At 36.6% G+C, this 11,488-nt stretch overlaps 1 protein-coding gene across 4 annotated transcripts in view; it reads left to right on the forward strand.

Annotated features, from left to right (window-relative positions):
• cntn5 (contactin 5) overlaps window positions 1–11,488 on the forward strand; it is a 1,396,083-nt gene that overhangs the window by 917,258 nt on the left and 467,337 nt on the right. The gene's annotated exons all lie outside the window — the stretch shown is intronic.

Raw genomic sequence — 11,488 nt, forward strand, 5'->3', positions numbered from 1 at the left:
ATTCCCCCAAAAAACTGCCCCCGCCCAAATTTTTTCACTAGCCTCCACTATTCTGAATTTTGCTCTGACTTCACAGACAGCTTGACCTACTCTAATACACAGTTTTGAGTAAGAAACATTGATACTGTTACGGTGCAGTTCAAAGCTTTTATTTCCAATCTAGTCAAAAGCTTGTAAAAGCTAGACATTAACCTAAAACACTCATGAATTTGTTTCAAAGTAACAATAAAACATGAGAAAGGTATTTAGCTGTTTAATCTGTTTTGCTACAGATGATCAGTTTTACAACTGCAAGCCTTTAAGGGTAATGTCCTGTGGTGTTGTGTGTCATGGCTATGAGAACTCCACGCCGTGGAGTATACTCTTTGTCTCCTTTTTTGTGGTGTGGTGTTATCTTCCTCCCATTGGGTGTCCTCTGCAACTTCATAGGAAAAAGGCCTGATGTTTTCTGAAACAAGAGATTACTTCACTTCTTGAATTAAGGCTTCTTCCCCATTTTCCTAAACTAGGTGTAGTGACTGGCATAGAGCTTATGCTTGAAGGAGAGAATCTTTGAGCTAGTTCAGGACAGCTAAAAAGCTCACTGGAGAGCAACTTCAAAGAAAGTTTATGAGGTTTTTGCTCCCTAGAGAATGGGTGGCTTTCTATTCCAGAAGTATGTGTCATGAGCTTCCAACTTCAAAGAGACAGAGGAAATGAATGCACCTAGTTTTAAAGGAAAGTGTAGTCTCTAGTGATTGGATCGTGGTCTTTTCCAGTTACAGATCCAGTAGCTGCTTGTAAGTGCCTTATTTAGTCCGTCAGTGTTCAGCTTGTGTTACTAGCCTAAAATGACTATCCTTTTGGGTACCTTTTCATTTGAAGAAGCTTCTGCAGACATATCATTCCATCTTTGATTTGCATGTTTATTGTCATTTGAAGTAAAGCACTGACCAAAGTGTTGGTAGGACTGTAGTTTAGCCATTCAATTTAGTGCTCAATCTGGAATGGAGGTGTGGAGTGCAGCTGGCTTTGCTGCTACGTTTGCTCTCTTAACAGGCTTTGTACGCCACAAATAACATAGCATAATAGAACAATGACCACTTAGTCCTAAACCTTACTGCTGCGTCAAGACAAATTTCATTTTTTTAAGTTTATATTCCATTCTGAAGGCACCTTCTGTATTAGGATGTCATTAAAGAGGCTAGCAGCCACCTAAAATTGCTACCCCTAATGACCTCTTGGTAAAGTACTTCCACAATTTTAGCCATAATTTGACAAGAAAGATCCAGTGGGTTTGTAGAACTAACGTTTCTTTTAAAATGATGACCATCAAACTTTAATTCTGAGGTAGCATGTTAAAAGTAGACATATTTGTTTATGCAACATGATGTGTTCAGGAATTGCCAAGACAATGGGCAAGTGTTTTAAATTAGCTCATATATTCATGAGCCTCCATGAAACTTATATTAAAAGATTCACTTCTTAATGTAAAGCCATGCACATTCTAACACCAGCTCAAACCATTGCATATGCAAGTTTTTGGCTTGGTTTTGCAAACTGCAATGCTACTGTTCCTGTGTGGTTTCCCTTTATTTTTAGACTCACATCCCTGATGCGGCTTTATCAAATACACTGAAATTAACTGCATATCGTTTATAAATTGTTAGTCATCTGATTGTAATCAACCTGTAATAATTTAATGGTCCACGAAATGGCCAAGCTATTCCAAATACCATAGCTGCTTTAGCGTTGTTACTCTCAGTGAACCACTCAGAGTATTTTAACCCACTCTACTATTTGAGTGTGGAATCACAGCTACTGTATACAGCAGCTAATCAAAAAGCTCTACAGTGGGTTGTCTCAAGAGCGCAAATGATTATTAGTATACAGCTTCTACCCTGGAGAGCACTTAAAGCGCACGGTGCCTCAGTCATGGGCACAGTCTTTTTAAATTTCTCCCATTCTGCAAACACTTCAGAGCCTTTCTGGCATGAACCTCGAGACTCAGAAACAGTTTCATCCCAAGAGCTACAAACACACTCAATCAGTCCATCAGGTGCTTCAGGTAGAACTGTTTGTACTTAGAATTTCAATTACCTCATTGTAAACTTGCACTACAGTTGTAATATTGCACAACCTGAGCCACTTTATGAACCATTTGGCTTATCTGCACTATATGTACATGCATATTGTACTTATGCTTTCATATTGTATAGTTGTCATTGTTTTTGTATTATCATTATTTTTTTAAATCATTTTATAGGAAAATTAGTTTATGGAGGAGTTGCATTTTGAATCTCACTGTATAGTGCCATAAAATAACAATAAAGGAATTAATTTCAATTGAATAGAAGCGAGCACATATTTACAAATGATGACAACTGGCTTCTAAGTCGATTTAGATTTCTAAGAGCTATCTTCTTGGAGCTCGTAATATCATGTTTAAGATTTAATGCATTAAACTATGTTTATTACATTATACAGATACATTTTTATCTTCATTTAAATAATGTATACTGTTAATAATTAAATTTGTGGACATGGTGGTGCAGCAGTAGCAATGAGCTGGTGCCCCGTTCAAGGATTGGTCCTGCCTCGCACTGTATGCTTTCTGGGACTGGCGCGACCCTGGATGGATTGATAGATGGAATAATTAAACATGTACTACGAAGATATTTCCATGTTCCTTAAAAGTTTTGAAGAATTGGCGTTCTATGTTTACAGCTGGCTTTATATTTATTATAGTGCTTACTGTGTGGCGATTGGTTACATAGAGAAAGAAAAGGAAGGACAGGCATTGGGGGTTGGTACATTTGAAAGAGACAGTACTGTTGCATTCAATTATGTAATTGAGGGTCGTACACGTGCCATCAGGCATTTTGCTGGAGCAATCTCTAGACGGGGTGCCAGCTCATCGCTACCACTGCGCCACCATGCCCCCTTGTTTAATACATGCTTTAATTCATTTCATCATGAAAATGATAATCAAGTATACATCTTAGTATTTAAATTGTTCAGAGAGCGTTAATATCATGAACATAATATATTTTGTGTCCTGTCGGCGTAAGAGAAAGCCCATTTAAGAAGCACTTACTGATCCACAAACATAGAACAAATAGAAGAACACATAGAATATGCAGCATTTAACGCGCCGCTTTAGTTACGATGGGATCGGAGAAAATCTAGTAAATTTAACATTGATTTTAAGATTAAGTGTACAACATTCCACTTTATTGACAAAATAAACATTTCAACTTTTTTTTTCACGGTGTCCCAAATTTTTTTTTTTTTCTCTGTATCCTAATACTGATCTGTATGACACTCAGATGGTGGGGTATGACTCGCCTTTTCATGTTGACCTTGATATCTGACACTTCTTTTTTATTTCAGGCACCATCTGAGCTTGACCTTTTGAGTTTGTGTATCACTTGATCAACTTCCTTTTGCTTATACTACTGCTTAATCAAACAAATAGTATGTTTTTCCTTGCCTCCTCTTCGCATTTGCTGAAATTCTTTTTTTCATGTGCTTTGGACATTGTCTTTTAACCAAACACTGAATAGGGAAGGTGATATTTATATCAATTTGCACATTAAAATATGCAAAATTATGGGAGGAGTCAAGAAGAACATGGAAGTTTGTGCATGCACAGATTTATGTATCTGGATTTTTTTGTGTATACGCACGTTTCTGTTTTTGTCTGTACACCATGTTTTAGTGTGAATTCTACGCATGGCATTATACATGAGGCCCCTGGTCTTTTTAAAAATAAGCCCATGTGGCTTGCCATTAACTTACTCAATAACTATAACACACTGCAACAAGAATTACATTTCAGCAGTTTGAAAAGTGATTAAATACTGTAATTCTGAATAAAAATATGATGTATAATAAAACACTAAGATCTTTGTGTATGTCCAGACCTTCTGAGCAGTCTGACTGACCATTTTGGCTTTGGTGTGATTGGTCAGTTTGGCTTTGGTGATGTGATCAAAAGTAGAAGTGCAAGTGTGAGACACACAAGGAGTAGAATAGGAATAGGAGGCATGCTGAAAGGATCACCTTAAAGGACAAAGGTGCCAGTTGAAGCCCATTTGCAGCCCTAGACAGGGTTGATGGACATTGCCACTTGTTGTCTAAAGCGGGTAGTCATTATTATAAGACTTTGATGACCTGTAGTAGAGTCCCCCTTGGTATCCAGAGTTTATACCCCTTCATTAACACAAACAACGTCTCTTAATGTGTACACCTCAGACTTTACGAAGTATGTGCCCCTTGGTATACAGAGGGTGTGCACATTTACTTTCAGAAACGGCGACCAGTGGATAGAGGTGCCCATTCAGCATCATCATAGTTCGATGACCAATTGGAGGCCCCAACACTGTCCAAAGTGCATGTGTCTTCAGGAACACAGACAACACCCCTTTGTATACATACCATGGACATTATTATCATACTTCTATGACCCGGGTCACCTTCGTTGTCCGGAGCACGTGCCCCTTAAATTTCATAGCAGGAGCCTTTCCGATGACAGCTCTGTCAGCAGCCACCTTTGTCGCCTAATGGATCCCTGACAGGGAGTATAAAACCTGACAGGAGGCAAGAAGTATACCTTGAAAATAATGACAGAGTGTGAGAAGCAGGCTTTACAGGAATGTGCTCAAGAAAGGGAGCACCAGTCAAGAGAGTCTCAGACTCATGCGGATACAGAGTAAAGGCACTGAAGGTACATGTAGGGCATGAAATACCAAATATTTTAAAATTACTCTATTACCAATTAACATGGCAAGTATAATACCAAAGATTATGTGTACTTTCATTAGTTCAAGTTTTTAATGGTAAACAGTCGTATGGACTTAAGGTGCATTGAATAAATTGGTGTTTTTCTTCTTTTTCTGTTATACTCTAAATATAATATCATTTCTTGTTATATAATATTCTTCCTTGGATAAAAAGATAAAGGCAAGTATCAGTCTAATGGGTTAATTAAGGTAACCAACCTTCCAAGTATCCTTCTCCTGACTATTAAACCAGTATACTCTTCCTTTTCCTCCCAATTCTGTCACTTTTAATCCTCAGCTAGCCTTCTTCTATTCTGTAAGTTAAGGTCTGACCCATTTCTCCTCTAGACTCAGTGAGGCATTGACAGTCGGAATAAATGCTAGAGAAGCCAGATGTTATAAAATGGCGATTTATTAAAGAACTCAAGAACACAAGGAAGAGAATTAAAAGAATTGCAAAACAAGAAACTACATTAATTAGCCAACTGACCTTAACAAAACAATAATTAGTTCCTTGTTTATTGGGCAAGGTAACTATAACACTTACTTTCTTGTTCATCTAACTCCATCCATTATTCCCATTCTCATTTGAACCACTGCCTGCCTGCCTTCCTCCTATCTTTAAGTTCACCATACTGGTGAGAAACATGTGGCATTATACCAACATTTTGGGACCACAGGACCTACTTCCAAGATCACATATTCTTTGTAGAAGCATTGAGCCATACTGTATGCTGAGTCTGATCTGGTGGCCCCAGTTACAAATGCACTCTCAAATTGCATCATTTATTAACAACACCGGACAAATCCATGTCATTATAATCAGTAGAAGTTAATTACTTAAAACATAATGGACCTTCCTGTTGCCACTTTTTTATTGGAGGAATCCTGTTACTTATTGTCCCTTCAGCCAGGCAAAGAGTCATTGTGAGTATCCTTTTATTAGAATATTTTACAGACTATCTCCAAACCAAAATCACACGACCATCACTGCAACCCCAGTCTCAACTGTGCCTCCCTCCACACCCCAAAGAATGTGCTCAGGTCTTGGATCTCAACTTAACAGAACTGCCATAGGTATCCCAAAGTGGTCTTCCACTGGTAGTCTATTATGAACACTGAAAGAATTGGGCTATGGTTTCTATGCCAACTACTGTCTAAAACAGCAAGTATAGATGAACTTGTCCCATATGATAATCATATGCTGCCCCCCTGCTGGCCTGGGGTAACTCTTCTGACTTTGGACAGTCATCCATGAGGGTACACTTATGTTGGTGCTGCCAGAGAGTTCTCTTTTAAGACAAGTACTGAACATTATGGGCCTTTCTACCCACTGACATCTATTCACGCTGGCTTTACGGCTTGTGTTTTCTTCTGTGTATGGTCACTTTTTAATATTTTTTTCGGCAAACCATTGCCAAAGAGAAGTTCATTATGCTATATAATACACTCAGAATTCATGTAGTAAATACTTATTGGAAAGACTGTGTTTTTGAAAATGTGCTTTCATATTTTATAGTAACAAATTTGCAAGCCTGATTTCTTTCAATACAGTGTCATGGGGGCAAGAGTGTCATCCATTGCCAGTTATCAATGGTAAATTAGTCTCTTTGATATGGACGGAATCCCAGCAAGGCACTAGGAGAATATGTAAACCCCACAAAGTCAGCATCCAATTCAGAATTCAGATGTAGAACTCATATTTTCATATCCAAAGCTTCCTCAACATTAAATGTTTGTGTATTGTACTGTAAGATGACATGCAAAAGTTGCGATTTCCAAACAAAAATGTAGCTAATGATAGAAGATTATACAGATAAATAATGGTATTTGGTTGGCAAGTGTGATTACTAAGTTGGTCATCCAGTTACTTCATAAATGTTTACATATTTTGAAAGACCAGTTTTTGCCAGAGTCCATAAAATGTTTATTTATTTTTTGCTTTTTACTTTTGTACAGTTTCCCTTAAGTTTGATATTGGCATATAAAAAAAGTGTAAAAAGTTGTCAAAACCATTGCATTTATGCTTAAAAATATTTCTCTGACAGATCAAGAACTTTTTAAAGCACAAATACCCAGTACTGTATAGTGAAAGGCTAGGCCACTGTCTTAAACAACAAATATAAACTAGCTGTGAAAGGCCAGTGTACCCTGTTTGAAGCCTGGCATCTTTTTCTGAATTCATAATGTGCTAAAAATCAACCCCCTTTGTCTCATGAATGTACTGTATATGAAGAGTTGTTTAAAACATTACCCTCCTTCTTTTATGATGTAAAATACATACAGCCATATGTGAGAGTTTACTTTAATTTACATTATTACATTTTCAATGTAAATCTTGCCTTGACTACATTACTGCCTTGTTTTTAGTCGAGACCACCTGGCTTATCATAATACTGATGTGGTGTTTTTAGACTGCATTTTCCACCCTAAAGTCTAATAGCATACAATTAAATCCTCTCATTTGGTTCCTGGCAAACTGACTATTAATGAATGCTAAAAAGGGCAAAATTAGCAATATTAATTTCTCTGCATAAATCATGCTATTTAAGTCTGCTGCATTAAGAACGAACCCAGCAGTCTGGGCTGTGTCAAATGAGAGCCTACGATTCATTTATTTTCCTGAAGGAAATAAAGTTGAGCATACTGTAACATATTCATGCAACACAGTTCCAGGAGCAAATTGTCACACAAATATTTAATGTTATGTATTGTAAGGAACAGTTACAGTTAAGTGTCTGGAGTACAGCTCATAATAATACTCTATGTTTAAACAGTTACAGTCTATAACGATTTATTTTTCTGTTTTAAACATGAACGCCTTTCCATGTATTTATGAGAAGCCCCCTTCCATCTGATTTATGGTCCTGCTTTATGCAAAACAAGGATTCAGCCAAAAATGGATACAAGTGTGAAACCAAACTGTGATGACACATCTGTTCATTGTGTAGCGCACACATACACACTCTCATTCTTTTCATTCATACCAGGCCAGTATATGGATAGGTGATTCTAGTTTACCTAAAATCATGTTTTTAGAGGTAACATATTAGGAACTCCAGCCAGAAATCTACCTGAGGTCCAAGCCACCATATCACTTATGATAAAGTTCTATCCACCTGGGCCTTCGTATTATATACTTTCAGATAACTCCAGGTTGTTGCTCAAAATACTATTTTCATTTATTAACAGTAAAGCAGATATTTATTCAAATTATATATCAGTTTTTTTCACTTTTTTAAATTAAAAAAACCTCAAAGACACATGTATGGCTAACCAACATCTGTTTTTAGTAGCACAAATATGCAGTGAATATTAAATACTACTTAAAACAAAAGGTGGAAAATGACCTCCAATAAAACAGACAAATAGAGTTTCAGGTTTTGTCAATTCCTCATTTATTTATAGAATGTAGGTAATTTTTTCAGGGTGCAAACACAATTCAGTAGTTGGGTGGAATGAGAGGTGCATACAAGCTTCATAACTTCTTCATCCTTTTATTTCTTTCTTGTTTGCCCTCTCTGTCTCTCTTGCTGTCTTATGGGGGTTGTTCCCAACTATCTCATGGGTCACCAGACATCCATTGTTATTGTGGGAATAACTTAATAATTCATTACATTTATATAGCGCTTTTCTCAGTACTCAAAGCGCTATCCACACAGGGAGGAACTGGGAAGCGAACCCACAATCTTCCACAGTCTCCTTACTGCAAAGCAGCAGCACTACCACTGCGCCACCTGTGAGGACTTATTACTATTACTATTAGATGAGACTTATGGAAGGTTCAAAATCCCTAGGGCAGTTGACTTTTCTTCTAGGACTGTTTTCCAGAAACATTCCTCATAAGAGGCAATCAATTATTACATTCATGTCGTACCATTAATCTAAAGTGAGCTGGGAGTTGTTTGTTTGGTTTTTTTTTTTGCAATGATGTTAATGTGTTAAATCTTCTTGGGAGTAAAGAAGCAATCAAGATGGCTAATAGGTTGATGTTAGGTTATATATTACAATGTGTGTTGTATAGGTCAATGGAGAGTATGCTTAAGATTTATAATGCCCTAGTGAGGCCTCACCTGGATCACTGTGTATGGTTTTTGCCATCATATTACAAAAAAGACATAGCAGCACTAGAGAAAGTCCAGTGAAGAGTGACTAAGCTAAATCTGGGACTAAGAGGGGTAAGCTTTGAGGAGAAATCGAAAGAGTTGAACGTTTTCAGTTCAAGCAGACATGAGGGGACATGATTGAAATGTTTACAATAATGAAAGTACAGTGGATCTCCACTGTTAGTTCAAAGTAAATTCTGCAAGAAGAACATGGGGATAATGTTTGGAAACTTGTCAAGAGCAATTTTGGCACAAATGTTACAAAGTCTTTCTTCACACAACGAATCATAGACACATGGAATGAAACACGAGGTAGTGTGTTAGAGAGTAGAACTTTAGACACCTTCAGATCTTAACTTGATGTTATTTAAGATAATCTAGGTATATTGGATGGGTGAGGTTAACGGGGTGAATGGCCACAATTGTTCTAATGTTCTAAACTTTTTACTCCAATATGAAGAAGATGACCATCTACTCACATAATGTCCACATTCAAGTATTATATTTTAAACATGAACAGTTTTAGGGCAAGACATTTAGCCGTTTATATAATACAGTTGAACTAAAAGTCTTATAGCATTTTTCCTAATTATAATCCAAAGAAACGCCACTAAAACCATCTTCAGAAAGTTTTTGATGAGGTTCTCTCATATATGATGAATAATGTGCACTTCCATGGCAGTGCTAATTTTGCCATTTAGCTATAATTTTTCAATGAGCAGAGAATGTGTTCCTTTAGACACATTCAGCCACTATTGTTGCAATAGAAATGATATAATGAGCTACATATCACATTTAGATGAGTGGATTGCCCATCTGGAATGGACAAGTAGAGTTCATCTCTGTTTATTTATTGCTGTAAAGCTTGAAAACATAATGAAATGATAATAGAAATTGCATGAAACCTGTATAAAATTGATAGGAAAGCTGGGACTACTTTCATTGCTAAGCTGCTAAAAGTAAAATTACTTGATACATCACAATTTGGAATAGAAACACATCAACCCATAGTCCCAAGGCCATTCGATGCATCATCTACACACTGAAGGAAATTACAGGAATGGACTCACTATCTGTTGAAGCCATTCATATCAACAGTTGTCACACTAAATCACTCAGCATTACCAAAGATCTCAATCACCATGCCTTTATGACCCTTTCGTTTGGCATCAGGACACAAGCTAATCAATTCAGAGACTGCTTCTAGCCTTGGAAGCACATATTTTAAACAAATAGTTTCGTCAATAACATTTAAACTACCCATTGATCAGAATGTTACTAAGTGTGTGTACCATCATACCATCCTTACTTTCTTCTTATATATTTTTCTGTTTATTTTTTTACTTCCTTGTTGTGAACACGCATTGTGAGATATAATTGTAAAGGTGAACTTGAGCATATTCTAGGAACAGAGATCAAGCAGTAATGTGGCTGGTAAAGAATAACGCAGATGTGCTCTTTGATGTGATACATTTTGAGTGAAGCTAGTGGCATTGAAGTTATGCAGAGGAGTGAACTCCGTAGTAACAAATGCTGTGAAATGAATTATGGAGAAGACCGGCATAGACACCAGGGCAGTAGAAGTGGATTATGGATAGACTGAAAGCATCATGAGCTAAGTTATCTCTTAGTAAGGTACAACTACTACAGATTTTTTGTATGTATTCAAGTAAACAAAACATCTTTCTTTTTTAAACAGAGAACTTTTTCGGACTGTGTGATATACTGGGCTGATTGCAAGTCTATGGCATGAATATGGTATCTGAATAAATACAAAAATATAATAAGAAGACAAAACTACTTTGGGCTATGCAGAAAATCCATTAAAGATCAGTTTCTCATTATAAGTTTAATCCTATCACTTCATCCCAAAACCAGCCATGGTGTTATACTTGCGAGTATGTTTAATTAGGAGTCAAACATTTACACCATATTAATGATTTCGATTTACAGTGTTGTACCATTTAAACAACAGTCCCAGAGTCCTTTCAATCGTCTTCTATTCATTTGGTGGTGCTTTATAATATTTTCATTTTTTGTCAAGTACTTTTCTATCAATGCCACTTCGACATTCTTCCTGCACTAAGTATCAGTTGGCTAAAGCCATTTTAATCTGAAGTACTAATGGGCCAAACACATAGATCACATTACACTCCAATGCCTTCCTGTCAAGCTGTCAACACCACCACACCAGATTATATAAAGTGCTTATCCCATAAACCCTTAGGACTATTAATATCTTTTGACGTTGCTCCTTTCGCTATTCCCAAACCCTCACTTTAAAGCGTCTGGTGAATGCTTACTACTTTTCCTGCTACTGTTTGTAAAGTAAAGTTGTTCTCTTTCCTTGATGCTGGGTTCTTTCCAGATTCCTCTTAACATCTATCAATAATGCATGCTTGCTTGTAATTGTAGTACAATTTTAATTTTATAATATTCGTGGCTTTTTCATTTTGATAATGTATAATTTTTAGCTCTATGATGGTCTTTTTATGTCACATGGCATTAATTATACTATATAAAACAAATATTGATTGGCTTAAAAACAAATAACTGCACCAATGTTAATAGGATTTCTGTATCCACTAAGCCTCAAATGATTATTTTACTCAGTATAAC

The sequence above is a fragment of the Erpetoichthys calabaricus genome, chromosome 4 (genome assembly GCF_900747795.2).
Source record: "Erpetoichthys calabaricus chromosome 4, fErpCal1.3, whole genome shotgun sequence".
Lineage (NCBI taxonomy): Eukaryota > Metazoa > Chordata > Cladistia > Polypteriformes > Polypteridae > Erpetoichthys > Erpetoichthys calabaricus.